Below are 15,274 nucleotides of genomic sequence, written 5' to 3' on the forward strand. Positions count from 1 at the left end.
TCAGCAGCCCAATGTCCCTCTTGATGGCACCTAGGGCATGGCCCTCTTGGCTTGTGGAAGTTAGGGCATGATTTTGCCCAATGACCTTTTCTCCAATATTTGTAGCAGGTGCCTGATGGTCTCTCAGTCTTAGGAGACCATGAGTCCAGGGTAGTGGCTGGGGCTGGTCGGACAACCTTTGCCAGCATAAGGTATTTCTGTTTGCAGATCATATCATCTCTCCCATGGTACACTTTGAAAGCCAGCTCTAAGACTTCTGCCTGTGGAGTTATGGGTCCCCTCTCTAGTTTTTTAAGTTTTGCTCTTATGTAGGGGTAGCTCTGGGAGAAGAAAAAGGTCATCAGAAGTTGCTTACCTTCTGGGTTGTCAGGGTCTATATTGGTATGTTGTAATAAAGCTTTTGTAAGGCATTCTAAAAATTGGGATGGATTCTCTTGTATGTCTTGGACAACCTCTTGGAGTTTTTCAACATTTACGGGCTTTAAGGTCACTTTTCTAAGAGCCAATTGTGTATGTGTTGTCTGTCTGGTGAATCCCTTCTGCATGCACTCTCGCCTCTTCCCATACTCGCCTGTGTTGTTCAGGAAGTTGTTAGTAAGGATCATATAGAAGAGTTAGAAGTATAGGACCCAGCCTGTTTTCTATTTGGGAAAGTTAAGTGAGAACGGAACATGTACTCTGACGAGCCCATCTACTCCAGCAACTTCCCATAGAGGTAGGATGGTTGCTGGGTCAGGTGTCTTTGGAGAGGTGGGACTTGAAGGTTTGGCTGCAGTCTTAGAACGGGTGACAGGAGGAGTGAAGGTAGGTGTAAATGTGGGGCATTTGGAGCGGTCCACATCTGGCAAAGAAGGGGAGGGGTCTAGAGAGGGAGAGCTAGCAGGCTCTGGAGCATCCTGGTAAGGAGGAGAATCTGGGGCGGCAGTTTGGGCTTTTGGTGGTGAGGAGACAGGATTATGGCGAAAAGCGGGTGGTTCATTAGCTGGATCTAGCATTGTAGAGTCTTCTAGAGGAGGTTGAGTTTGTGTAGACTTCATGGCTAAGAGAAGTTGAGTTGGGGAACAAGAAGAGCACAAGGAGGGACTAGAATGGAGATAGATGAATATTTGAACATAGGGGAACTTCCTTCAGTTTGCCAGCAGTATGTATTAAGATCCCTTAAAATAGCTGGACATAGGTTGCCATTAAGTGGCCACTTTGAATTCCCATCTAGTTGATATTTAACCCAGACCTTATTACAGAGATATATTAATTTTGATGCGTTCAAATCAGGCGTTAGCTTTAAAGATTTGAGATTTTCCAGGAGACATCCCAGTGGGGTGCCTGGAGAAACTGGTCAAAGACATTCTGGAACCCATTGGGGGGTGGTTGGATGTTCATACCAGCGTCCTGAGAACAATCCAGCACCAAAAAGGTTAACAGCCTAGACTAGTGGTTCAAGTAGTCATGAGAAACCATAGTGGCAATCTAGCAGGGCTGGTGGCCTGCGTGGGAAAGTAACTCACCCTGGATCCAGAGGTTTGACGGCTACAAGAGAGTCTGGTGAGAAATTAGGAATGAGAGTTACCTCCGAGGGAAGAGGCACCCAGTGGCAGAACATCCTAATGCGTATGTCAACTGGGAGGTTGTACTCCATAATTTCCAGGGAAGGTTGTCCAGGCCTTATCTGGAAAGCTGGAAGTCCTCCCCTTGACTGATCTTATTAATTAATATGTCGGTGTCTGTGCGGCTGGTTATGAGCAATTTGGTAAATGGAAAACATGGAACTGAATGGTGCCTGAGTGGGGTACAGCTCACGTGGTAAGAGTTGGTAGTCTAGCAGCACTTGGCTGTAGGTTCGTTGTGTTCTGCGGGTCTGATGTCTCTAGCAAGAAGTGGTGAGCAGTCGCCAGGTGAGCCATGCTGGTACCGCTCCCCTCGTGGAGCAGCAGCCTCAGAGGCGGTGATGGGGCCCGCTCTCTGCGCAGAGCAGCAGCAGAGCAGTGGCTGTGTCCCAGCCATGGCGGCAGTGGCGGCGGTCCCAGGGGCCTCTCCACGTGACAGTGCACCCTCCCCACCCCGGCGGTGAGGAGTGGGTTTGGCAGATGTGAACTGCCATGATCCCGGGTTTCGGCACCAAATGATGTGTTTGAGTCTCAGTGGGACGCGTCTGCGTGTATTACACCAGACGCAGACAGTTCTACATGCAAGAGGTTTAATTGAAAGGGAGTAGGGGGATAGCAGCGCAGAAAGAGAGAGGGGAGAGAGAGAGAAGAAAGAGAGCAAGATGGAGGAAAGTACATATATATATATATATATATATATATATATATATATATATATATATGTCATAACGTAGCAGTCCAGGTAAAGGTGGGAGCTGAACCCAATGGATTCTGGGAATATGGTGGCCGCTGCTCTGGCAACAGGTCTGTGGACCCACCCATATATCCACAGCAGGTTCTGGATGCTAATAAATCCTCTGCTACATATGCTGCTGAAGCCATGAGTCCCTTCATATGTACCCTTTGTTTGGTGGTTTAGTCCTTGGGAGTTCAGGGGCTGGGCCTTGTCTGGTTGGTTGATATTTTTGTTCTTCCTGTGGGTTTCCATCAGCTCCTTCAGTCCTGTACCTTCCTGTACCAATGATGCTTGAAGATTGAGGTCAAGGTTCTATGTAGGTACCAGGTTGATTTCTATGTTTAATAATTATATAGCTGTTATCTTCAGCATTGGGCCTTTGCTGTTAGTTTGTGGGGAGCAACCTATATCCTTAGAAACAAACAGGGTTGTTTAGAGATTCCCATGTTACCCCTTTGGCCAATAATTCAATCAGTGTAACCTAGTCCTGAATTTTTTTTTTCCTTGAGCAAAGATAGATCTATCAGCGCCAGTGAGATGGCTTAGCACCTACTTCCCAAATGCAAGGACAAGGATTGGATCTTTTAAATCACTGGGTAATTAGAGTAGTGACTTTTGAAGCCTGTTAATGGAATACACATGGCATGTATATGCCCATATACAAAGATGATGATGATGATGATGATGATGATGATGATGATGATGATGATGATGATGATGATGATGATGATGATGATGATAGTGGTGGTGGTGAAAAGGACAATGAAGATCATGGTAAACTAAGTTATTGACAATTCATTAATTGTTCAAAATGCCAAAAACAACATGCAGTGTCAGAAACAGAAAAACATTAAATATGGTGTTCATGGCTGCTTTTCTGCTACTTTTGTAATCTTTCTTCAACTCCAACATTTCTAAAAAGAGGTCTATTTTTAACATTAAAATGATTGCATGTGTTTCCTACTAACGACTCTTAAAGTTTTGTTTTCCATAGCAGTATTTTGTCCCTAGATCTTTTTTCCTGACCTGTTTTCTGATTCCACAGGAGTCTCATGCTCTTCTCCTTAGACAATTTCATGCTACATTTGAGATGCTATTTCTTCCCTCTCTGCTGGAGGTCATTATTTAGTGACAAGAGGTGTCCTGTTGTGACTCTATCTCTCCCATTATTTGATGATTTCATTTATATCATCTTCTTATTGTCTGTCCTGCACCAAGGAATTTCTTTTTACCATACTAAATGATCTAGTTTTCTATTCTTTCATAAGCCATTTTTAGTCCTTCCATGTTACTCTAAGTGAAAAAGTATCCCAAGATGTATCTGCTACTGGATGAAAACATAATGCACCTACAATTTGTGCTAAAAATCTTTCTGTGTGACAGTAAGTAATCAATTTCTTGTGTATATTCTCCCTTCCCAATATTTCTCCCCTTCTTAGTACATTCACTGATGTTTACATGACAAAAGAATAGATCAAGGGCAGTACAAACTTCTGACACCATAGCCTTCAGAGAATCTTGTGTGAAAATATGAATGTAAGCACAGAGTATGGATGGAATTTCCAAGATGTTCGAGATTCCAGAGACATAAGACATCTACCAAAGGAAGCTGAATACAAAGAGTACAAGTAGTTTAAGGTTGCTATATGTTGCCATCAGCAAATCTGGAGGGAAAGAGATGTAATCTATTTGCAACTGAAGCTCCAGCTACTGATCATGAAACTGCAGACATAGTATCTTCATTGCTGGGTTTTGCTCCTATTCTGCTCCCTTTCCTACCTTTTGGGATGGGAGTGAACACTTTGTCTCACTGTATGTTGGGATTATATAATTTTAGATTTTTTGTGTTTTAAGAGAGGGGCATAGTTAACAGATTGCCTTGAGAAGAGACTTTGTAAGACTGTTAAAGATTCTGGGAGCTTTGAAATGGGACTAAATAAATTCCATATAATACATTGGCTATAGACTGGGAGGGATGGGGCATAGTATGATGGTTCCAATGGTAAATGTCCCACACAATTCATGTGTGCTGAAAACTTCATCACAGTTGTTGGTGCTTTATGAGAAACATGTAGGAGCTTTTGGAAGTAGAAGCAAGAATTCCAATAAGGCAACCTGCCCCTACTTCCAGTTCTCTTTCTTTATTTCCTATGTGCAGCTGAAAATATGATTATACAGCCTCTTGTTCCTGCCAATGTTCTTTTGTGATATTTTAGATGTTTTCTCAGTCGTGATGGATTCTGTTTTTCTAATACTAGGATCTAAAATAATTTCCTTTTTTCTGTGTTGTTTTTGCCCTGATCTTGTGTAGGGAACCATACGTGCTATGAGTCATTGGGTACAATGGACATATCACTTCCAATAAACAGTTTTTTCCCAGGACAACACCATTTCTGTCTCTTTCAATATTGCCACCTTCTCTTCTCTGGTATTCAGTGAGTTTTGGAATGAAGGCATGTGACCTAGATATTCCATTTATGACTAAGTACTCCACAGACACTTTTTCCTTTTCTAATCAGGATGCTTACAATATGATGATCCAACTAATAAAGGGAAAGGTTGTCTATAGCTGAGAAAACGACCCTGCATGTGCTGGCTAACAGTTTGATGACTTTTTGATTTATGTGCACATTTTATACATATGGAAGAAATGTGATTCCAGTCAGTGTTTATCACTGAAAATGTATCATATCAAAGAAATGAAAGTATATGTAACAGAGGAAGGACTTGCTGGTCATCACTGGGAGGAAAAGCCCTTGGTTCTGTTGATGCCCCAGTATAGGGGAATTCCAGGGAGAGGAGGTGGGATTGGGTAGGTGGGCTAGAGAACACTCTCACAGAAACATGGAGAGGAGGAATGGCATGGGGGATTCTAGAGGTGAATCCAGGAAAGGGGATAACATTTGAAATCTGAATAAAGAAAATATCTAATAAAAAGAAAGTATAACTGCAAGGATTCTGGGCTTAGATGGGGAAGGGAATAAAGGCTTAGAATCAACTTACTCTTTATGATACAAAGACAACTTGGTGTACTATTACCTTCCTAAGATATACGAGAATAAATGACATTTCATTCATATTCTACATCCTCAGAAAGAACATCTTTCAAAGAATAAGGAACACATAGTAGATTTATTTCCTGGCACCAATATAATAGAAATAGTAGGTAGATATTTTCTTAATTCATTGAAACTGTGACGTTGTAGCAGTGATTTTTGTCATTCATTGAAACATGTTCGTTCAGATATCTTTTTATTTTTCAGTGTACTTAGCAAGCATAAGCCACCAAGTACATTTTATATCTTGCTCTGGTTCTCATTCTGTCTTGCTATTTTTTGGATGCCAGTGGGTGAGCAGTCTTGGTGAACTATGGCCTTTTGCTTTCATAAAATTCAGCCTCATCACAGGCCCATAATCATGGAACAACACAGTGAAGGGCCAAAATCAGAATCCACAACAATCTCTCCTTCTTTAAATTGTATGCTGGAAGTATAAGTTACAATGTGGGAAATTATAAGTTCATAAAGTATATATGTACAAAGGATACTGGGAATGTTCATACTCTTACTGAAAGTTGACATTTTTTAAGCCATTCATTTATTTGAGCCACCCACACTGAAGTGATAAATGCATTAATGGAAACCAAGACTCAGCTACACTCATGGTAATAAGGCTAGGGACACAAGAATTAGCCTATATGATCAAACATATATTCAAAAGAGCAAGGAATTTCTGTATGCTCCCAGGTTCTATGCCTTGTACAATCTGATTATCAGAAAAATGTACAGTCCAGAGTAAAAATAAAACTCAATGGAAAAAAATGGAAAAGGAAAGAGTTAATGAGGTCAACTGGAATTAGCTTATGCTAAGTCATCATGATTGGTGTCTTAATCAGGGTTTCTATTCCTGCACAAACATCATGACCAAGAAGTAAGTTGGGGAGGAGAGGGATTATTCAGCTTGCTTCCACATTGCTGTTTATTACCAAAGGAAGTCAGGACTGGAACTCAAGCAGGTCAGGAAGCAGGAGCTGATGAAGAGGCCATGGAGGGATGTTACTTATTGGGTTGCTTCCCCTGGCTTGCTCAGCCTGCTTTCTTATAGAACCCAAGACTTCCAGCCCAGGGATGGTACCACACACAAGGGGCCCTACCCCCTTGATCACTAACTGAGAAGGTGTCCCACAGCTGGATCTCATGGAGGCATTTCCCCAATTGAAGCTCTTTTCTCTGTGATAACTTCAGCCTGTGTCAAGTTGACATACAAAACCAGCCAGTACAATTGACTCCTTGTTAACTTGACACACAAACACATCACTATTAAGCCTCAACCCTTATTTTCTTATTCATCACCAAGATGTAAAGCCCCATAGTCTTTACATATTAAAAGTTCAATCAATTTAAAATGTCCAATATCTTTTAAAATTCAAAGTCTCTTAACTGTAGACTTCACTAAAATACTTTTTTTTCTTCAAGAGGAAAAAATATCAGGGCACAGTCACAATCAAAAGTAAAACCAATGTCTGCGATCCAACTCATGATCTTCTGGGCTCCTCTAATGGCTTTGGTCACTTCTCCAGCTGTGCCCTTTGTAGCATACATCTTGTCTTCTAGGATTCAGATGCCTGTATTCCACTGCTGCTGCTGTTCTTGGTGGTCATTGCATGGTCATTGCAAAATACTGCAGCCTGTGTCAAGTTGGCATACAAAACTAGCCAGTACAATTGGTGCATCAATGACATTGGAGAAATCTTCATGATTACAGGAGTATATATGTATGTATTGTTAGATATCCAGAAGTCTTCAAATTTACAAGAATTTGTGCACTTGACTCAGAATCTTGTAGATTATCAACTGTGGAAGAGGAAAGCATACACACACACACACACACACACACACACACACACACACATTTGAATTTGAGAGAGTCAGGCTACAACCTCATATCCAAGTACATTTGTACTGAAAAAGCTACATTGAGAGACTTTTCTTCATTATCACACACACATATATATGTATATATAGATAGATATTTTTTCCATGCTGCCCATTGTTCCCCCTGCTCCTAAGACACATCTTGAAAATTCTTTACTGTGTGAAACTTCACTAGTAGAAGCATGCAGTTAGCCGTGAGCTTGTGTCTGGATGATGAGATATATAACATCCTCTGCCTCTCATGTAGATTGGCAAAAAGTGTTTGTGTCAAGACTCCATATAGAGCAAGACAGCAGGTGGAGAGTAATATCATTAGCCCTCAATATGAAATGGTAATAAGGATACACTATTAAATATACCAGGAGATAGATGAAGCAGGGAGATTGAGAAAGCACCAAGATATTCTTTAGATAATGAAAACTATTCCAGAGAATGTGACTCTTGGCTAAGATTGAAGTTCAACTAATGTTAGAAAGTGAAACCACCAGGACAGATAGTAAGAAATGGCATATCTAGCTACTTGATTGTTTATGGTCTTTAGGTCATGTAGTGTCTTGAACAAGAATGACCCTCATAACCTTTGAATATTTAACTGCTTGGTCCCCTTCTTGGATGAGACATCTCTATGTGGGGAATGGGGTATGAGATTTCAAAAGCCAATGAATTTTTCATTGTCACTCATTCTTTCTCTCTTTCTGACTCACAGTGTGTCACTGGATGCAAACTTTTAGTTCATCTCCAAGCTCCATGCCTGCCTTCCTGCTATCATGTTTCCCCCCATGATGGTCAAGTACTTTTACTCTCTGAAACTTTTAGTCAATCCCAAAATTAAATGTTTCTTTGATAAGATGTCTTTAAGCCAAAACACTGGTGTACCCAAGGTATCCAGAAGTCAGACAACCTTTGGGAAGGAACAGTGACAGTGATGGTACGCTCCACCTCTCATCAGTCTTGAGGCCTTTTCAGACTTTTCCCTACCATGTGTGCAGTGTCATTCTTACAAAAATGGGAAATGTGTTCCAAGTAAGGAGACATGCACTACACAACCTGGTGAAATGTATATGATCTGCAGAACCTGGTACACAACTGAAAGTTGAAACAGTGCAATGGTCAAGAGAATACCTGTCCATCTCAGCTTTATCATTCTGCAAATATTGATGGAAGCACATGGTTCCATTTAATAACTGGACATCAGTTGATTCTGTTTCTTCAAGTCTAGTATCTTAGAGATGGTGCTTGGAATCCTGAAGGAGAAATAGATATTCTCCAGAGCAAAGAACAAATACTTACATTCAGTGGATGACAGCTGATGATCAGAGATGACATTAAATTTACAATCTTGCAAGTACAAAGGACACCGTGTATAAGACAGCCCAGAAGCAAATATCAAAGTAAGTTCATCCCACACTGGCAATATACCAAATCTAGCTCCCTTATTTTTTTTTCTCTCTCATATTTCCCTGTTTCAGGTTGCACTAAAGTTACATGACTCACTAGGTAATCTTACAATCAGCAGCACAGTGGATCTTTGTTTTTATACTTCTCTTTATGCTATCAACATTAGTCAAGAAAAAGCATTTGGAAGAAGTCCATAAAATGCAACACCAGAGAGATTAACAAGAATGAGTCTCCTGGTTTCTAGAAAATTCAACACAGCAATGTAATATCTAGAAAGAACTGTATGTGATAAGGGTGTTTGCATAATGGAAGGTCCATTTTAGTACCACTCCGAGCAGAATCTTCACCACCACATACATGACTTTTGCTGGAACACCTCAAGAGATGCTCTTTGTCTGGCTGTGGTACAAATATTTGCTGGGTACAAAGGGTTATCTGAAGTCTACTCTGCTTTGTAAGGCTATGCAGGCTGCCTGAGAACATCTTCCATTGGGGCTGTAGAGATCACCTGTAGTGGCTGTGGAAAGTCCTAAACAACCAGGCTGCCATGAGAGATTCTACTCAATTGTCAGCAAAAGAGCTATTTGGCTGATAGTTTCCCTGCTTTGGAGGTCAACAGTGGATGTTCTCAGGCAGTCAGTTTGTTTATATTCAACAATGTCCTCAGCCAGTGGATGTGTCAGCCACTAGGCAAACCTTCCTCTGGAATCCTCAGTGTAGTGGCCTTTGTTTTAGGCACAGCAGGCAGTCTCAGTTGTAAGTTCTGATGTCAGGAGTTGAGGCAGGAGGGAGAAACCCAATGTGGGGGGGAGCATTCTCAAGGAATCCAACTTTGGGAGGTCCCGGATTAGTTCTCTGTCGGCAACTACAGGCTTCAAATCATCCACAGGCTGGTCCTCTGACAGCACCTGCGCTGTCACAGTACCAAGAATCGGGAGTAGGCCTGGGGGATTTAACAGAAGACACAAACTCCAATTGGCATTCCAAGGAAGAATGCCAATCTTTATTTCTCTCTGCTCAATGTATACTGAGCAGCATGGGGTATAAAGCAAAAACACAAGGAGGAAACCCCCAACTGGGGCTGATCATTGCCACCTGCAAATGGGCTGAATTTCAAAATGCAAGATGTTTCTTCTAGCAGAACATAACATCCTATCTTGAAGCAAACAAGTTCTTCAATCACATCCTATCTTGAAGCAAACAGGTTTTTCAAAGGGACACCCAGATAGGAGGTCTGTATCCAACAGGTCCCCCTTTTTTATTTTTTCAAGTAGCACCTGTCTTAGGTCACTCTGGACACTTTCCTTCTTTGCTTGGAGTGCCAAGGCACTGAGCAGTTCTGAGTTGTTGGATGTGCTTCGATAGTGCAGCATGTGTGCCAGCTCCAGTGTCTGGGCACTGTGGCACTGCCCAAACACCTTGGAGGCCTTCACACCCATGAAGGCAGCAAAGGGCAGCAGCAGCAGGGAGGTTGCCATCTTGAGGTCAGACAATATCACTATGCCCACATTGATGAAGAACACAATGCCTGAGACCACCAGCAAGAGGTTGAGCAGGGTGTGCTGCAGCATGGGCATGCACACCTTCAATTCCAGCAGCAGCTGCTCTAAGCCCTCCAGTAGGGAATCCTTGAAGCTCTTCAGAACCAGATGCCCTCCTTTTGTCTGGGCTGCCAACACCATGCTTGAAATATCTCCACAGGGGGCTACTTTCTAAAGAAATCAAGCTTGGGGCCCACACTGGACTTGTGGGGCATCTGCCCAACTCTCTGGCCCAAGGCCCAGAACTGTCACCTGGACCTCATTCTGAGGGTGATGGATGACTAGTGCATAGGCCAGGGCATCTTCAAAGAGTGGAGAGAAGTTGGCCTGGGTCAGAAGAGGCTTCAGAGCTTGAAGCACATCCTTCTCACTGGTCAGGCGTTTGGGGCCAGTAAGGGACGGTTGGTCCAGGGTCTCCCTGTCAGGGTTGATAGGGTCATACAAGGCCTACAGCCTGACCAGGATCTGATGGTAGTGAAGCAGGGTACAAAGGTCCACATGAACTGAGAACACCTCCAAAACTGCTCTCTCTGCTGGGCTGGAGTGGAACTCCTGTATCAGGAAGCAGAGCAGCTGCTCCTTGGAGAACGGAATGAAGCGCTTGCAGTACTGCTGGGCCCAGTCATAGGGCTCCTTGGGATTCTACATCTTGTCGTATGCCCCCATCCTGTTCTTCAGGAATGACAGGGCTTGGGGAGTCCAAAAGAGAGCAGGCACTAGGGACCGTGCTCGGACCTTGGACTCCCAGGTCACATGCAACATGTTGCATAAAACTGTCCTGCATTGTTGGGATCAGGGAAAGCTATCTCCCTTTCTGGGGTAGGCTCAGAAAACATTACTCTTCGTATTGGAGTAGACTCCTCATAACTCTGTTCCAACGGTAGATATGGCTCATCCCTTTCTAAACTCTCTCCCTCTTCCTCTAGACCCACAGAATTAACTCTTAAGCTGTTTTTGCTTTTATACCTGTGCCCTGTTGTTTTGGCAAAGCTATCATCTGGTCTTGAAGCTGTAAAGTAGAGCTCGTAGTATCGATGGTGCAGTCCTTTTCGTCTCTTACAGCTTTGATGAACTCATTTTCAGTTCAGTATTTGCTCCAGTCACTCAATACATTCCATCCACTTTGCTGGCTAGCTCCTCGGAATGATCCTGTCAGGGGCTCCTCTCCTCCATATCTCAGTGGGACCTCTACTTGACAGCTCCCTTGCTGTCACAGTACCAAGAAGACACAGACTCCAATTGGCATTCCAAGGAAGAATGCCAATGTTTATTCCTCTCTTTTCAAATTATACTGAGCAGCATGGGGGGATAAAGCAAAAACATGAGGAAACCCCCAACTGGGGTTGACTCATTGCTGCCTGCAAATGGGCTGAATTGCAAAAGGCAGGATGCTTTTTCTCACAGAACATAACATGCTATCTTGAAGCAAACAGGTTCTGCAAAGAGACATCCAGGTAGGGGGTTTATATCCAACAATCCTCAATCAGAAGGACTCTGCCCCCCCCTCAATTCCCCCACTAGCATGTTGGGGAATGGGTCTTCTATACACCATATTTCCTGCTACTTACTGTATGGTGCAGATTCAGCACTAGGTTCTTCTCAGTTTTCTTGCTTTAGGACATTTGTGCTACTATTTTTTTTGTTTGTTTTTTGTTTTTTATTTTTCAAGACAGGGTTTCTCTGTAGAGTCCTGGCTGTCCTGGAACTCACTCTGTAGCCCAGGCTGGCCTTGAACTCAGAAATCCACCTGCCTCTGCCTCCCAAGTGCTGGGATTAAAGGCGTGTGCCACCACTGCTCGGCTTGTGCTACTATTGGACAAGTGTACAACTCAACTCAAACTCTCTACCTGGAACTGTCTTTCATGCCTCTACTAGTGTGGCCCATTAATCCCCACTTGAGCATTCTGATGCTTTACAAAATCTCAAAATTCAGATTATTCTAAAGGAAAGCATGTTCAGGCTTATCACAGCAATACACTACTCCTAGTACCAACTTCTGTCTTAGTTTGGGTTTTACTCCTGTGAACAGATATAATTCTTTATTTTACTAGGGCTGGCTTACAGGTGCAGAGGTTCAGTCCATTATCATGAAGGTGAGAGCATGGCAGTGTCCAGGCAGGCATATGGCTTGAGGAGATGAGAGTTCTACATTCAAGGGAAACTAGGAGCAGACTGGTTTTGAAGGGTAGAAGAAAAGATCATTTAGTAGAAATATATAGTGTATAAGATTTTACTTAAAGGACATGGAAAATTTTCTCTGAAATGAGCCAAGAATATAGGCCGGCTAGTTCCAGGAACTGGTTGACCACAAGGACAGGATGTAAGACATCTAGGTGATTCCAGGGAGTGGTCAAACACAAAGTGAATGACAATAATGATGATGAAACTACATTCTTGAGAATAATGAGTATGCAGGATGTTTTCCTCATGACCCTGACTAAATCAAGGGTTGGGTCCCTCTGAAATTTTCCACTGTTTTTATGTTTCCTTGGTTACCCCTTTACTCCCCATGATTTGTGTTTTTTTTCCTTTAAACACCCTACAATTCTTGTGCTCTGCGTTGAGCTCCTCTGCCCCCATGTGGGTTACGAGTGCGACCCGAGTACAACTGGCTTTCCCCCAATAAACCTCATGCTGTTTGCGGCAAGATCAGTCTCTTGTGAGTCTTTGGGTGGCCATGTTCCTCTGAGACTTGAGAGAGGGTCTCCCCTCACGGGTGTCTTTCATTGTGAGTGTTCGTCCCGGGATTTACGACCACCCTTGACTCTGAGGACCCCTTGCAAGTGAGTTCTTATTTGTGATCTGTCTGTCTGTTTGAGTTGTTATTTGTGATCCATTTGTTCAATTGAAATCTGTGAAATTATTTCTTGCTTTTATTCTCTGCAGTCGGTCTTGTCCCAAGAGGGGACAGTGACTCCCTGTCCTTGAGAGGAGGAAAGGGGGCTGATCGGTAGACACGCTAGGATCACCGACTGCCACCCTGGGAGATGTCCCAGTGGAAATTGGGGATCCTTGGGGACGCCTAGAGGAACCCCTCAGGAGGCCAGGGGAGAAACATTAATGCTCCTCGAGAGGAGGGGGTGTCTGTTCTCCTGGCCATCAGACCTTTAAATTCCCGGCCATCTGTTTTCCTGAAGTGGGGTTGGCATTCGCAATTAAGACTGGTCTTTTTGTGTGTTTGTTCTGTCTGTGTTTTGTAACTAGTTCATCTCGGTTGTGTGGCAGGCATAGCCAAGCAATCCTGTTTTTTTATTATCTCTGTGTGCAGGAGTACCTGATGTCTGGGTCCAATTGTCTTTCTCTGTGTCATGGACCTGGCGAGGTGGAGTTGTTTGTATGGTAATTGTTTTTCTGTGTATGTTTGGACCTTGGACTGACAACTTATACTCCCTTGACTGATGGACGGTGTTGGGGCTAGGGTTGATGCAGCTGGGTCTTTGGGCTGCTCTTGAAGGAACCAGGAATAAAGATGGTGTCGGCAGGAATCCCATGGTCCTGGGTTTCCCCGAGAGTGCAGTCATTAAACATAGAATCAGTACCACAGCCAGCAAAGTGTTGGAGGTAGTGGCCCAGTCCCAGGCACTGCAGTTCCAGTTCTTTCAGGGCCAGATCCAGATCCCTGGCCTTTTTTCACCTAGTTCTCTCTCCCTCTCCATTCCAGGGCTCCACGCTAGCCGGGAGGATAAAAGGCCTCATCTGGGGGCTCCCTGACCTCAGCATTGGGTCCTAAGAGCTGGCATCCAGACAACCCCAGCCTCAACCCCAGACACACAGGCTCTAGTGGCTGGCTTTGTAGGCTATAAGCTGAGGCAGAAGGGTTATGTCTGTGGAGCTGGCCCTGGGGAAGGCTCAGCAACCGACCAACTGCACCAAGGCTGCAGGCTGCTGGAGACGAGTTTGAGACCCGCTTCTGCCATACCATCTCTGACCTGGCTGCTCAGCTACACGTGACCCCCAGGCTCAGCCTAGCAATATTTCACCCAGATATCTGACAAACTTTTCCAAGGGGGCCCCAACTGGGGTCATCTTGTAGCATTCTTTGTCTTTGGGGCTGTCCTATGTGCTGAGAGTGTCAACAAAGAAATGGAGCCATTGGTGGAACAAGTGCAGGATTAGATGGTGTCCTACCTGGAGACACGCCTGGCTGACTGAATCCACAGCAGTGGGGACTGAGTGGAGTTTACATCTCTATATGTGGACAGGTCACTGGAGGAGGCATGGTATCTGCAGGAGGGGAACTGGACATCAGTGAGGACAGTGCTGATGAGGTGATGAGGACTGTGGCACTGGGGGCTCTGGTAGCTATAGGGACCTTTTTGCTAGCAAATGAGAAAATCTAGGGAGAGCTGAAACAATAGAGAATGACCTTGGAAGAAACTGGATGGTCACAGCACAGAGAAAGGCAGGGGAAAATAGTGTGTGTGGGAGCCAAGCATGTCAGGCAGGTGGCAGGGAGAGTGAGTTGGAAACATTGAGGAATGTATCAAGGCCAGGAACCCAGAGGGTGGAGTTATACCACAGCTTGGGGGAGAGGTGGGAGGAATCATGCCCATATCATGGGCACACAACTGCCCGGAACATGGCTTGTAGCCCCAAGGACAGTGAACTTACTTAAATGATCTGTGTCTCTACTAGATGAATGGGATTTAGAGAGCCTAGAATTTACCTCCCTTTGGAATGGAACCTTGGTGATCAGGTGGCTGGATGAAACAGCTTTTGCTGGGAGGAGACTGTTTTGCACATACAGTTGTCTTTTACTGAGCCAGTGGGAGATGCCTTCCCTGCTGGTCCTTGGTCAAATGCACCTGGAACAGCTGGTACACTCTTAGCATTAGCAAAATAAGGAAATTTGTCTTGTCTTTTATATCAGAAGTGGGGACTTTCTTATTTGGAGATTTTGAGGCACTGAGAACCCAAATACCACCCAGATAAATTTCTTTACATTCATGAGTAAAGGTTTTGTTTTAGTGTTTTTGTGAAAAGATGCTTGAAGTATTTACACCTTCCAGAAAACTAGATTTCAGAGAATCAAATATACATACATATATATATATATATATA

The 15,274-nt window shown here is 43.7% G+C and overlaps 2 pseudogenes; one reads left to right on the forward strand and one right to left on the reverse strand.

Annotated features, from left to right (window-relative positions):
* Positions 1-1,815: 1,815 nt before the first annotated feature.
* Positions 1,816-10,975, reverse strand: LOC116077185 (annotated as a pseudogene).
* A 2,661-nt stretch (positions 10,976-13,636) lies between these two features.
* On the forward strand, positions 13,637-14,553 carry LOC116077187 (annotated as a pseudogene).
* The last annotated feature ends 721 nt before the right edge of the window (positions 14,554-15,274 follow it).

Source organism: Mastomys coucha, unplaced genomic scaffold (genome assembly GCF_008632895.1).
Source record: "Mastomys coucha isolate ucsf_1 unplaced genomic scaffold, UCSF_Mcou_1 pScaffold5, whole genome shotgun sequence".
Taxonomy (NCBI): domain Eukaryota; kingdom Metazoa; phylum Chordata; class Mammalia; order Rodentia; family Muridae; genus Mastomys; species Mastomys coucha.